This window comes from Rhagoletis zephyria, unplaced genomic scaffold, assembly GCF_001687245.7.
Source record: "Rhagoletis zephyria isolate East Lansing unplaced genomic scaffold, Rhagoletis_zephyria_1.1 Rzeph_scaffold_01092, whole genome shotgun sequence".
In the NCBI taxonomy this organism is placed as follows: Eukaryota; Metazoa; Arthropoda; class Insecta; order Diptera; family Tephritidae; genus Rhagoletis; species Rhagoletis zephyria.
The window spans coordinates 112,579-126,776 of NW_016158176.1; positions in this window are offsets into that span (position 1 = coordinate 112,579).

A 14,198-nucleotide genomic window follows, 5' to 3' on the forward strand; every position below is an offset into this window, starting at 1 on the left:
CGTTACCTGGACATTCTCGAACGTGGTTAATTTTTGTTTATTACAAAGCATACAGCTGAGGGGTAACGGGAAGTATATAATCTGACGATTTCCACAAGCCGGTGTGACGAAACCCGTTAACAAAGATTGTCGTGTGCACTTGCTGTTTTTCAAAACTACTACATATTTTTCTACGAAATTTGTTATTTTTTGATTTGCTTGCTGTTTTCCGCAGGGTTCGTATTTGCACACACATGTGCAGCACATCCTAACATTTTAAGCTCACACACGTGTGCTGTGCATATAAAAAATTAAAAATTTGCTCACATCACATGTGTGTGCCGTTTGGTAAAAAGCACGGGCACATGTGTGTACTTTCTTTTTATTAATGTAAAGCACACGCACATGTGTGTGCTATGCGTAGAGAAACACTTCGAATTCTAACTCAAATCTTAAAATAATTTTTTAATATGTTTTCTGTCACATAAAAAACAAACAACATCTCACTTTTTATTGAATTGTCTTTCAAAAAATAACGTTTAATAAACAAATTCTTTTAAGAATATATTATGTGCATGTGCATGGGCTGAAATTTGTACAAAAATCGGCTCACACACATGTGCATGTGCTTAATAACAAACAGCACACACTTTTCTGTGAGTAGAGTTTGTTTTCCACTTATGCACACACATGTGTATGAGCAGTGAGTGCAAGTTGAATGTGTTTCTGGCATGTGTGTGAGCAGAGCATGTGTGTGCAAATACGAACCCTGGTTTTCCGTTCATATTGTTTGTCACAATCATATGACTGTAAGTATACTCATATACCCAGCGGACCAAATGCTCGCAAATGATACCAGTTTAATTTATAAAGTTTATATTAAGAAAAATTAGTAGCACATGATGTAACTTTTAGTTCAACAAATATCAGTTAAAAATTATTTCTTTAACTTATGTATGTGAATTTTACTAATTTCACAACTAAAATCACTAGACATAAGAATTTGTTTGTAAGAAAAACACGAATTTTTCAGATAATTTCGAATTCGGCAACCTTAAGTTTACTTATACATACGGTGACCATCCGTTCTGTTTTTTGCAGGACCGTACTGTTATTCAAAGGGCTGTCCTGCGTCGTTTTTCGAACAGAAAACAGAAAAATGTACTGATTTTTTCCAGGTGTTTATCCCGAATTTTATTCGATATTTTAAAATAAAAAGCGGGAGTCCTTTACTTATCAACATATAAGCAATGTCGATAACTGATTGATAACTACACGAGGATGAGGCTGATTTATGTATATTACCCGGGTACCCGGGCAAATCGGGTAATACCCGACTACCCGGGTAATAAAAGCCCCGGGTAATACCCGGGTAATCGGGTACCCGGGCATTACCCGAATTACCCGGGCACCCGGGTAATACCCGGGTAACCGGGTACCCGGGTATCATCAGCCCTAGTTTAAAGGTTTGGTTCTTATGAGAGCAACGTCATTTTGGCTTCTACCTGTATTTATGTGCCTTGATTCAAAATCAAGTTTTTGTGTTTCCATTTGTTTTGTGCGAATGTCTGCTTCATGATATTAACGCATACGGATTAATTAGAGACTTCAAAATGTTTAGTTCGTATGCACTATTTATCTCTGCGTACGATGAGACCTCATGGGAAATAACTAATTACCGCATTGGCCTCTTTTTTTGGCGGGCAGTCATGCATACAATTTTGATATTTTTTAATAATTTTTAATATTTTGCAGAATATAAATTTTTTGAATGTTGAGATGTAAAATGAAAGCTTTGGGTCTTTCTAGTTTTCAAACGAGTTAAATGATTTAACTGGTTCAATTTTCCAACAACAATTGCATGCGATTTAATTTGTGTATGAACATGTTTTGTTCATTTAACTGGTTCAAGCCCATTTAACATGTTTAGCTCGTCAATTTGAACGTAGTATAAGAAAGCAAGGTTTTCCAAGCTAATTTTGGTTCGCTTAACACGTCAACAATTCGCAATTATCTTTTCAAAGAAGCGTTTTCGAGATTTTTTTGCAAAACGATTTTTTTTTTTGTATTTTTCACAGCTATTTGTCAATATTAATCAACGTAATGGCCCAACAGTTCGAAAGATATCGATGTGCCTCTTAGAAAAATATTTAGCCTGTGCCGATTTCAACGAAACGTGTTACAAATGACCAACGTCGAAAAAGTGAAATTTTCGATAATTTGTGAAAATTCCACACTTTAAGTGGATTCTATTTTACATTATTTTTAAAATTCGATATAAAAGTGAAATCATTACAGTAAATTTTGAGCCTAAGATAATGAAAAGAGGATGAGAAATGTAGACGTTATGGCACATTCTGCACAAATTAAATATGTATTTTTGTAAAGGGAACATCAATACTTTTCGATATTGACGAATAACGTTTTTGTGAATATCTCGAAAACGCTTCTTTGAAGAAATAGGTATTGTTTTCGTGTTCAACGACCCAAAGTTTGCCTAGAAAATACCATTNGATGAAAAGTTTTAAGACTTTCGTGTAGCCTATTGTCTTTAGGCTATTTCCGTCCAATGCGACTATTCAAGTTATGCTGTTTGTACTGGTTTCTTCCTTTAATACCTTCTCCGTATCGTGAATCCCAATCGCACAATCGAGGAAAAAGAGGAAGAAGGGGAAGACAAAGATGAAATTCCAGAATATCTGTTGGACGAAATTATCGACCTTTCTGATGATGATGACGATGACCAAGATATTAGAGAGAGCAGTGATGTTNTGAATATCTCGAAAACGCTTCTTTGAAGAAATAGGTATTGTTTTCGTGTTCAACGACCCAAAGTTTGCCTAGAAAATACCATTTTATAGAGCTTCATTTCTCGAGTAAACTAGTGTAACACTGTGAAACAAAATCAGTTCAGCAAAAGTTAGGTCGATTCTGAGAGTGAGGGGTGAAAATAGAGGCTAAATTAGAAGACCCGTATCGCGGCGTTTGTTTATGTTAGTTCGAATATTTTTTTAATCGACTTTCGAACTTTCCAGTCAAATGCCGATTTTCAGCATATTGTTTATATGGTTTTTTGGCTATAACTCGTCGACTAATTGACATTTTTTCAATCTGTTAAAGCCAAATTATTGCTAGAGACCTGTGCAACAATTAAAATTAAAAAAAAATTGATTTAGAAAATTTTTATAGAGTTTATGAAGCAAAATGTTGGAATTTTTTTTTTTCAAAACCAAGTCTTTTTTGCTTTCTGTTTGATCTTTAATATGCTTCTCAGTTTCTTCAATAAATTGCATTTGAAAAGAAAAAAAAAGGCGTGAGTACTAGGTACTCATGAAATTTGATGTGTATACATATGCGAACGGCAAAGCTTAAAAGTACGTTTACATATAAATATAATCTCAATCAAAGCTGGGTAGCTGTCAAATTGGTTGTGCTTGTTATTCACACAACTCGAGGAAAAGTTAAACTTCTCTGTGCCACCGTGATCACATTTTTTGCAGCACATATTAGGCCATTTAAATATATTTATAACTGAATATTTTATTAAAAATACCTTTACAAACCTATTTTCCTTACTAGCGTCAATTTTTGTTTACTTTAATATTTGACATTCCTCCTCTTCTTCGCAAGTATAATCGATAAAACTAAGTTGGACACCAAAAAGTTATCGGTTTAATCTGAGATATTTTTAATTATAATTTTGCATGGCTAATCTCTTTTTCTAATAACAGATTAGGGAGTCAAGCTCGAAAATTAGGATAATATTTTTATATATAAAGGCGATTCAGTTACACACATACAAATGTAGGTTAGGTTAGAAATTAAACATTAATTTCACTTAATTTTATTCATTTTTCTGATTTAATTTTTTTATTCATTTTCATTTTTAATTATTTTAATACATGAAATTATCGGTATGATTGATAAAATATACTTGTATATACTTGTGACTCAAGGGCGTTAAAATATCTTGGAAACACCGCATCAGCTGTTGCAGCCAGAGGCAACGGCGAGTTTCCGTACGAGGATGGCGGCGGCGATAATTTCCAAATAAAATGAAAGTCCACGGATATATTAAGAACAGCTTTAATTCCATAAGTTTATTTTAGTTAGAAGGCAGCACAGCGATACATCCAAAAGAAGTGCTTTAACAAGGCGAGATGTTTTAATACAACATTTTAATTAAAAAAAAGTAACTGTTTAGTTTGTTTTATCAAGCGCGTAAGATGTTTTAATATCTAGAAAATAACAGAAATAAAATACCATGTGTAATAAAAAATATCTTACACCTTACTAATCCATGTCCTCGTACGTCTCAGACAACGAACAGTTATATTCAAGATGTTCGGCAATTTAATGACGTTTACATGCCTGAGGAACGGTTGCAAAATTTGTATTCAAAAAAGACTTCTAGAACTATGGATGGTTTGCAGATTTCAAAACATAAGTGTTAGGCAGCAACATTCTCCCCCTGTGATTCGATTCGGGATCGTGAGAATCACCAACAACGTCAAGCTCTGCAATCTTAGATGTTGGTCTACGTAAAATTCCAGCAGCTGTCTTGACCAAAACTGTGCGACTTGTCCATCCTTTGCTGGTTGTGCTTCTAATATGATGCCTCGGTTCTACTGACCACGGGTTTCGTTGCCGTCGCAGATGATTACCACATCTCCGACTTTTATTGGTTTAAATCTCGTAACTATACCATTTCGTTCGGCGAGTGAGAGTTGGGAGGTACTCAAGTACCGATCTCTTCCAAAATGTTTGCTTTAATTGTTGTAGTATATGCCACTGCTTTCTAAGGCATGTTTTCTCCTCGACCGAGGGAGTCTGTACAAAATTTGGACGGCTTAAAAGAAAGTGGTTGGGCGTCAACGGTTCAGCATCAGCGCTCTGGATCGAGAAATTACTAAGTTCTCCGCCTCAATAAGTAGGCTTTGCAATGTTTCAATCTGTCTCTTTCTTTAAGTGTAAAAAACAAAACACTCTTTACCGCTGGGGCCATCCTTTCCCATATGCCCCCGCCCGATGGGTTACCTGGGGCGTTAAAAACCCATTCGATGCCTCGTCGATTACATTCCGTTTCTAAACCTTGCTCAATTTGTATCCATTCTATTTTACTGGCTCCGATGAAGTAGGTTCCTCTTTTACTTCTTAGCCGACTTCTTTGCCTTCTATTTATAAAATTACGACTTACGACGATGACGGCATCTGCGGACAAATCTCTAGCTAACTTCAAATGAATAGCTCTTGTAGTTAGGCAGGTAAATATTGCTACCCAACGCTTTTCTTGCCGGCGTCCAATTACGACCAAAACGGGCCCAGAATAGTCAAGACCAGTGTACGAATATGGTCAGACAAACGGTGTTAGTCGGTCGACTGGCGACTGTCCCATAAGAGGTGCTTTGGGAACGGCCGATAAATTTTTACATAACTGGAATTTACTTTTAATAGATCTTAGAAGTAGGCGAACGTTTGGAATCCAAAATTTGTATCGGATTGCGCAGATTTCGAGTTCAAAATTATGATGATAAAATAATTCGTGGTAGTGTTTGGCTATAAGATTCGAAATAGGGTGATCTTTAGGCAGTATTATTGGTCGTTTAGTTGATATTGGAATACAATCGGCATAATGAATGCGACCCCCTAACCGCATAATATCCTCTTCGTCCAATAGCGGACATAGTTTAAATGTGGGACTGCTTTTGTCAACCGGGTCCCCACCGCACTGCGATTTTATCTCGTCGACAAATATGCTTTTTTGTACCAAAATATGCAACTGTGCGTTAGCGTTAGTGTTAAGGAAGTTAATGTTATAACACCTTGGAATTCTGAAATGTTCGTTAACCTTTAAACCTATGTCTCAGTCTAGCCATCTCTCATAGATATCTTCCGGGGTTGGCTCATGCCAATCGACGTTTCTTTGCCACAAGCGTTGCATCAACACCTTAGCGCACAGTAGCACACCCCCAAGAAATCCAAAAGGATCAAAAATGGACCTCGTCACGCTCAGCATTTCTCCTTTAGTTAGACGTCTTGTACCGGAAAGGCGGTTCTTCGGAACTTTAGCGAATTGTAGCTTAAACAAGAAATTGTCGTCTTTTGGGGACCAGTACATTTCGAGCACTTTTTCGGTAGTACATTCACCAAAACACGTAGCTTCCAAAAATTCCTTTGAATTTGAAACTATACCACGTAGCTCGAAACCAGCACGGCTATGAATATCGATTACTGTCCTATGATATCAATACCCTCTTCAGTCGAGTCGAAGCTGTCCATATAGTCGTCGACATAGTGGCGGTCGATAATGGCGTTTCCTGTTCTGGGGCAGGTACGGCGAAATTTCTCTGCATGCAAATTTTTAATAACTTGTGCTGAACAGGGGAGCTAATCGTTCCGAAGTTCATAGCACGCATTACTTATACATCGGGCGGCTTCGATTGATCACCTTCTCTCCACAGAAATTGCTGCGAGTTTTGGTCCTTTAAACAAATAAGAATCCGATGAAACATCTCACGGATGTCCCCACAAACTCCGACTCTTCCCTGTCGGTATTTAAATGAAATTGACAGAGCGACATTTGGCTGATACTTTTCTAGCGCTTTCATCAGGGCACTGTTTAGTGACATCTCATTAATTTTTGCTGCTGCGTCAAAAACAAGACGACGCACAGTGCGTAATTTGGTGATTTAGGGGAAGGAAAATCGAAAATCGAAGTTGGTAAAAAAAAGTTCAGATACGATATGTGTGCGTATGGATGTCTGATATAACATAAAATCGGTCCCCAATTGTTAGAAGATTACCTGGAAGAATTCTGAGCTGTGCAAACATGCCTGTTTTGACGAACGAAAATCGACAGTTTTCCGGCCTTTATCAATCAGTGGTCGTATCCGTCTCATTTCATAACGAGACTGCAGTCTTGGGTATAGTTTGCATTTTACACATTGTAAACTTAAATAAAAACATTATTTTGAAATTTTAGACGTCAACCTTACATATCAATTACGCTCCTTTAGATTTAAAAAAAGGGATTTCGCTTTTTCATTTAAGCATATAAATTGTTTGACAGCGTGTGACATTTGGATCTCTTCAGGAACCTTAAACTGGACATCTGTATATCAAGGGCCAATAGTAAGAATTTGCACAAAATTGCCCAATTAAAAAAAAAGTCGATTTAAAGTCAACCTTTGGTTAAAAAAAATCGGGTTTTTGTGTATTTTTGGTGACAAAAAATTAGTCATTGGGATTTTTCTTATTTTGAGGCATGGCAGCTACAAATCTCAAATTAAATCAAATCGACCTTAAGGTGAAGAAACACTAGAAAAAGTTGCGGTTTTTCCGCCGGGATTACAAAATTTATTATATTTTAAGATGTCCACCAAAATATTTCGGAAAAATTTAAGATTTAAGCGAGCTGGGCCGATTTGAAAATGCCTTCAAAAATGAAGTTTTTTATGAATAAAAATAGTTCCTTAAAGAACTTTTTGAAAAAGGTCCCCTCAGATGACAAATTAGATTAAGCTTAAAAAATCTGCATAAAAGTATTTGAAAATCTTTTCAACGGAGTCGTAAGAATGAGATTTTTGATGCTGTTTTTTTACTTTTTTCAAAGATTGGTTTACGAAAACCTTGAATAACTGTACTGATTTAGACTAATCAGATCTCATTAGAAAGGTATTTTCACACTGTTTTTATTTCTGGCCAAAAAACGTTCGTGTCCCATCTTGTTTTTTTCGAATACCAACACATCTTAATTCATCTTTGAATGACGTCCGTTCATCCTACCTTTCTCTTCCATCCTTTGAATGAGTTTATTAGCAAAGAAAAAAAAGGTATTTACCTTTCCAACGACACCTCTTAAGTCTAAATCGGAGGGGTTTAGGTTCAGTTATTCAAGTTTTTCCTATACCAATCTTTGAAAAAAGTTAAAAAATAGCATCAGAAATCTCATTATTCCGATTACGTTCAAAATTTTTTTTTCGTTTTTTTTATTATTTTTAAGCAAATATTTTAAGCTTAAACCTTTTTTTTTTTGAGGGGATTTTTTCAAAAAAATCTTTAAAAAACTATTTTTATTCATAAAAAACTCCATTTTTGGAGGTATTTTCCAATCGGTCCAGCTCACTTAAATCTTAAAATTTTTCCGAAATATTTTGGTGGATGTCTTAAAATATAATAGATTTTATAATTCCAATGGAAAAATAGTACCGATTTTTTTTTTGTATGGGGAGTGATGCAGACTTAGAAACACAAATAATAATTTAAGTTTTCTTCTTTTTTTTTATTTTTGTATACTTAGTTCTTGTAAAACACTATAGTTAATGCAAAAGGTGAAAACTGTCAGCTAAAATGGTGTGAAGATATTAGAAATCAAATTATATAATTATATTTATATTTTTTGTGAATATATTGCTTACTATGTATCTAATACATATCGCAAGTATTATTTTAATTGTTGCACAGGTCTCTAGCAATAATTCGGCTTTAACATATTGAAAAAATACCAATTAGTCGACGAGTTATAGCCAAAAAACCATATAAACAATATGCTGAAAATCGGCATTTGACTGCAGTTCGAAGGTCGATTAAACAAAAATCGAACTAACATAAACAAACGCCGCGATACGGGTCTCCTAATTTAGCCTCTGTTTTCACCCCTCACTCTCAGAATCGACCTAACTTTTGCTAACCTGAATTTTTTCCACAGTGTAATTAGAATATGATGTATTATAATTTTAGAAATATTCGTTAAAAAAAGATTAATACCAATGAAAAAAATGTGATTTATATTCAAAGTTTACAAATATACATATGTATTTTCGTACGTAGTATAAAAATAACAAAGAAAAAATATATATTTTTTTTAATTAATAATCCAATTCCTATACTTGTATCGTCAACTGGAATGCAAAAGCGTAACAAACAGCATCGTTGAAATGTTAAAAGTCATAACCAAGGCGTATTCAACAAGGTGGTGTTGGCCGTATATAAGTAAAAAATTACACTAACAAATTATACGCTGATGTCCATACTGTCATTGGTATGAGTTACAACAAACACATCATTTTGACGTAATGGCCTCCACGGCGAAAAACTCAGCTGTCGCCCCAACACCACCTTGTTTAATACACCTTGGTCATAACTGATAAAAAATTCAAAACTCACTTTTTGATTTATATGATGGATTTCATCGAATTACATCATTTTATGAAAAATAAACAAAATATTATACCTTTTTTATACCAACACATAAAACGCTTTGACCCGGTTCGCTGTGATTCAAAAACCAACTTTCAATACGTTCAGAAATTCAAAAGTGTATTGGCTCGAAGTGTCGAACCGGACTTGCTGTATGATGACAATTGCACGGATCAAATAATAAGTGTTTACAGTAATATATGTTTGGCTGACTGTGCATCTCAGAAACGAAATTAATTGTTTAAACCCTCAGATTAAGTAAACCCCTGCAGATAATCATCAGATTATGAAACAGGACGACCAGGGCATGAGATGAACCTTCTGTATGAAAATCTGACGCGCTCGAGTAAATCCAAATGGCGATTTTTTTTTGCACCTTCAAGAAGACGCCACGAGCTTGAGTCACATCTGAATCGTCAGATTATTGAATGGGAGGTTCATTCGGGCCTATTTAACACCCCTTGTGAATACCTGACGCGATCGAGTAAATTTTTTGTCCCCCATTTTTGACCCTTCCGTACGCCCAACCCTATCATGTAAACCGACAGATTAGCATATTTCCGTCATCAGAAACACGTTTGATTTATTCACTATCAATATCTGACGCACTCCAGTAAATCTATACAACATTTTTGCAAACCTGTAGATCCTCCACCCACCGCTGGAAGGAAAAACATCGCATGACCTTTTTTTCTTCCCATCATATAATCTTCAAAATCCAATAGGTCAAAATGACACCCGAGCAAATCCCGATTTAGCATGTTGGGCTCCCCTACTATTAAGCATTCGTTCAATGTTCTAATAATTTACAAAAGTTTTAAGTAATAAAAACGATGACTTAAGTTGATTATAGCTTTTTTAATGTTATTCCCAACATTCGGAAATCACCACATTTCTATCACTTATACCATTTTTTTTTTTTAAATTATTGTTGCTTTTCCACAATAGTTTTTCATTAAAAACGGCACCAAGCTCAATAAAAATTGTTGAACATATCATTTATATATATTAAAAAGAGTAAAGTACCAAGCACTGCGCCCAGGGGTACACTTAGCATTATTGACCGAGGACTCGAGACGACTTCAGAGGCATTGGGCCACTGCCATCTATTGTTTAAGTAACTCTTATACCACTGATTTTCAACACCTGCAATTCCATAACGCTCCATTTTTTCTTAAAATAGTTTTTCAATGAAAACGGCCTCAAACTCAATAAAATTTTTTTAATATAATTGTGATAAGGCCATAAAATAACAAAAACTATAAATGATATGGATAATATACTACAGGGAGTAAAGATTTACCAATAACACGTTATTGTATACGACCGGGGATTCATGTCAGGAATGTATTACTCGGTTAAATGAAAACTTGAAAAACGTCAATATATATACTTAAATATGAACAAGCTAAAACTTAGTGTTAGTAACACAAAAGCAATTGCAATCAACGGAGGGCATGATGATCTCATTGTTAATGATGAAATAATAAATAAAGTCGATGAAATTAAGTATTTAGGTACTGTCATCAATAACTATTAAATTTCGATAAACATTTAGATAACATCTGTAGTAAAATTTCAAAAACAAGTGGATTTTCCAAAGAATGCGTAGGAAAGTGTCTATAAATAGTGCCGAAAAGATATTCAATGTCATCATTAAGCCACATTTCGAGTATTGTTCGACCATACTATTCTTAGGATCCAGTGAGGGGAAAACCAGAATGCAGAAATTGCAAAACAAAGTAATGCTGTTGCAGCCAGAGGCAACGGCGAGTTTCCGTACGAGGATGGCGGCGGCGATAATTTCCAAATAAAATGAAAGTCCACGGATATATTAAGAACAGCTTTAATTCCATAAGTTTATTTTAGTTAGAAGGCAGCACAGCGATACATCCAAAAGAAGTGCTTTAACAAGGCGAGATGTTTTAATACAACATTTTAATTAAAAAAAAGTAACTGTTTAGTTTGTTTTATCAAGCGCGTAAGATGTTTTAATATCTAGAAAATAACAGAAATAAAATACCATGTGTAATAAAAAATATCTTACACCTTACTAATCCATNGTAACTGTTTAGTTTGTTTTATCAAGCGCGTAAGATGTTTTAATATCTAGAAAATAACATAAATAAAATACCATGTGTAATAAAAAATATCTTACACCTTACTAATCCATGTCCTCGTACGTCTCAGACAACGAACAGTTATATTCAAGATGTTCGGCAATTTAATGACGTTTACATGCCTGAGGAACGGTTGCAAAATTTGTATTCAAAAAAGACTTCTAGAACTATGGATGGTTTGCAGATTTCAAAACATAAGTGTTAGGCAGCAACATTCTCCCCCTGTGATTCGATTCGGGATCGTGAGAATCACCAACAACGTCAAGCTCTGCAATCTTAGATGTTGGTCTACGTAAAATTCCAGCAGCTGTCTTGACCAAAACTATGCGGACTTGTCCATCCTTTGCTGGTTGTGCTTCTAATATGATGCCTCGGTTCTACTGACCACGGGTTTCGTTGCCGTCGCAGATGATTACCACATCTCCGACTTTTATTGGTTTAAATCTCGTAACTATACCATTTCGTTCGGCGAGTGAGAGTTGGGAGGTACTCAAGTACCGATCTCTTCCAAAATGTTTGCTTTAATTGTTGTAGTATATGCCACTGCTTTCTAAGGCATGTTTTCTCCTCGACCGAGGGAGTCTGTACAAAATTTGGACGGCTTAAAAGAAAGTGGTTGGGCGTCAACGGTTCAGCATCAGCGCTCTGGATCGAGAAATTACTAAGTTCTCCGCCTCAATAAGTAGGCTTTGCAATGTTTCAATCTGTCTCTTTCTTTAAGTGTAAAAAACAAAACACTCTTTACCGCTGGGGCCATCCTTTCCCATATGCCCCCGCCCGATGGGTTACCTGGGGCGTTAAAAACCCATTCGATGCCTCGTCGATTACATTCCGTTTCTAAACCTTGCTCAATTTGTATCCATTCTATTTTACTGGCTCCGATGAAGTAGGTTCCTCTTTTACTTCTTAGCCGACTTCTTTGCCTTCTATTTATAAAATTACGACTTACGACGATGACGGCATCTGCGGACAAATCTCTAGCTAACTTCAAATGAATAGCTCTTGTAGTTAGGCAGGTAAATATTGCTACCCAACGCTTTTCTTGCCGGCGTCCAATTACGACCAAAACGGGCCCAGAATAGTCAAGACCAGTGTACGAATATGGTCAGACAAACGGTGTTAGTCGGTCGACTGGCGACTGTCCCATAAGAGGTGCTTTGGGAACGGCCGATAAATTTTTACATAACTGGAATTTACTTTTAATAGATCTTAGAAGTAGGCGAACGTTTGGAATCCAAAATTTGTATCGGATTGCGCAGATTTCGAGTTCAAAATTATGATGATAAAATAATTCGTGGTAGTGTTTGGCTATAAGATTCGAAATAGGGTGATCTTTAGGCAGTATTATTGGTCGTTTAGTTGATATTGGAATACAATCGGCATAATGAATGCGACCCCCTAACCGCATAATATCCTCTTCGTCCAATAGCGGACATAGTTTAAATGTGGGACTGCTTTTGTCAACCGGGTCCCCACCGCACTGCGATTTTATCTCGTCGACAAATATGCTTTTTTGTACCAAAATATGCAACTGTGCGTTAGCGTTAGTGTTAAGGAAGTTAATGTTATAACACCTTGGAATTCTGAAATGTTCGTTAACCTTTAAACCTATGTCTCAGTCTAGCCATCTCTCATAGATATCTTCCGGGGTTGGCTCATGCCAATCGACGTTTCTTTGCCACAAGCGTTGCATCAACACCTTAGCGCACAGTAGCACACCCCCAAGAAATCCAAAAGGATCAAAAATGGACCTCGTCACGCTCAGCATTTCTCCTTTAGTTAGACGTCTTGTACCGGAAAGGCGGTTCTTCGGAACTTTAGCGAATTGTAGCTTAAACAAGAAATTGTCGTCTTTTGGGGACCAGTACATTTCGAGCACTTTTTCGGTAGTACATTCACCAAAACACGTAGCTTCCAAAAATTCCTTTGAATTTGAAACTATACCACGTAGCTCGAAACCAGCACGGCTATGAATATCGATTACTGTCCTATGATATCAATACCCTCTTCAGTCGAGTCGAAGCTGTCCATATAGTCGTCGACATAGTGGCGGTCGATAATGGCGTTTCCTGTTCTGGGGCAGGTACGGCGAAATTTCTCTGCATGCAAATTTTTAATAACTTGTGCTGAACAGAGGAGCTAATCGTTCCGAAGTTCATAGCACGCATTACTTATACATCGGGCGGCTTCGATTGATCACCTTCTCTCCACAGAAATTGCTGCGAGTTTTGGTCCTTTAAACAAATAAGAATCCGATGAAACATCTCACGGATGTCCCCACAAACTCCGACTCTTCCCTGTCGGTATTTAAATGAAATTGACAGAGCGACATTTGGCTGATACTTTTCTAGCGCTTTCATCAGGGCACTGTTTAGTGACATCTCATTAATTTTTGCTGCTGCGTCAAAAACAAGACGACGCACAGTGCGTAATTTGGTGATTTAGGGGAAGGAAAATCGAAAATCGAAGTTGGTAAAAAAAAGTTCAGATACGATATGTGTGCGTATGGATGTCTGATATAACATAAAATCGGTCCCCAATTGTTAGAAGATTACCTGGAAGAATTCTGAGCTGTGCAAACATGCCTGTTTTGACGAACGAAAATCGACAGTTTTCCGGCCTTTATCAATCAGTGGTCGTATCCGTCTCATTTCATAACGAGACTGCAGTCTTGGGTATAGTTTGCATTTTACACATTGTAAACTTAAATAAAAACATTATTTTGAAATTTTAGACGTCAACCTTACATATCAATTACGCTCCTTTAGATTTAAAAAAAGGGATTTCGCTTTTTCATTTAAGCATATAAATTGTTTGACAGCGTGTGACATTTGGATCTCTTCAGGAACCTTAAACTGGACATCTGTATATCAAGGGCCAATAGTAAGAATTTGCACAAAA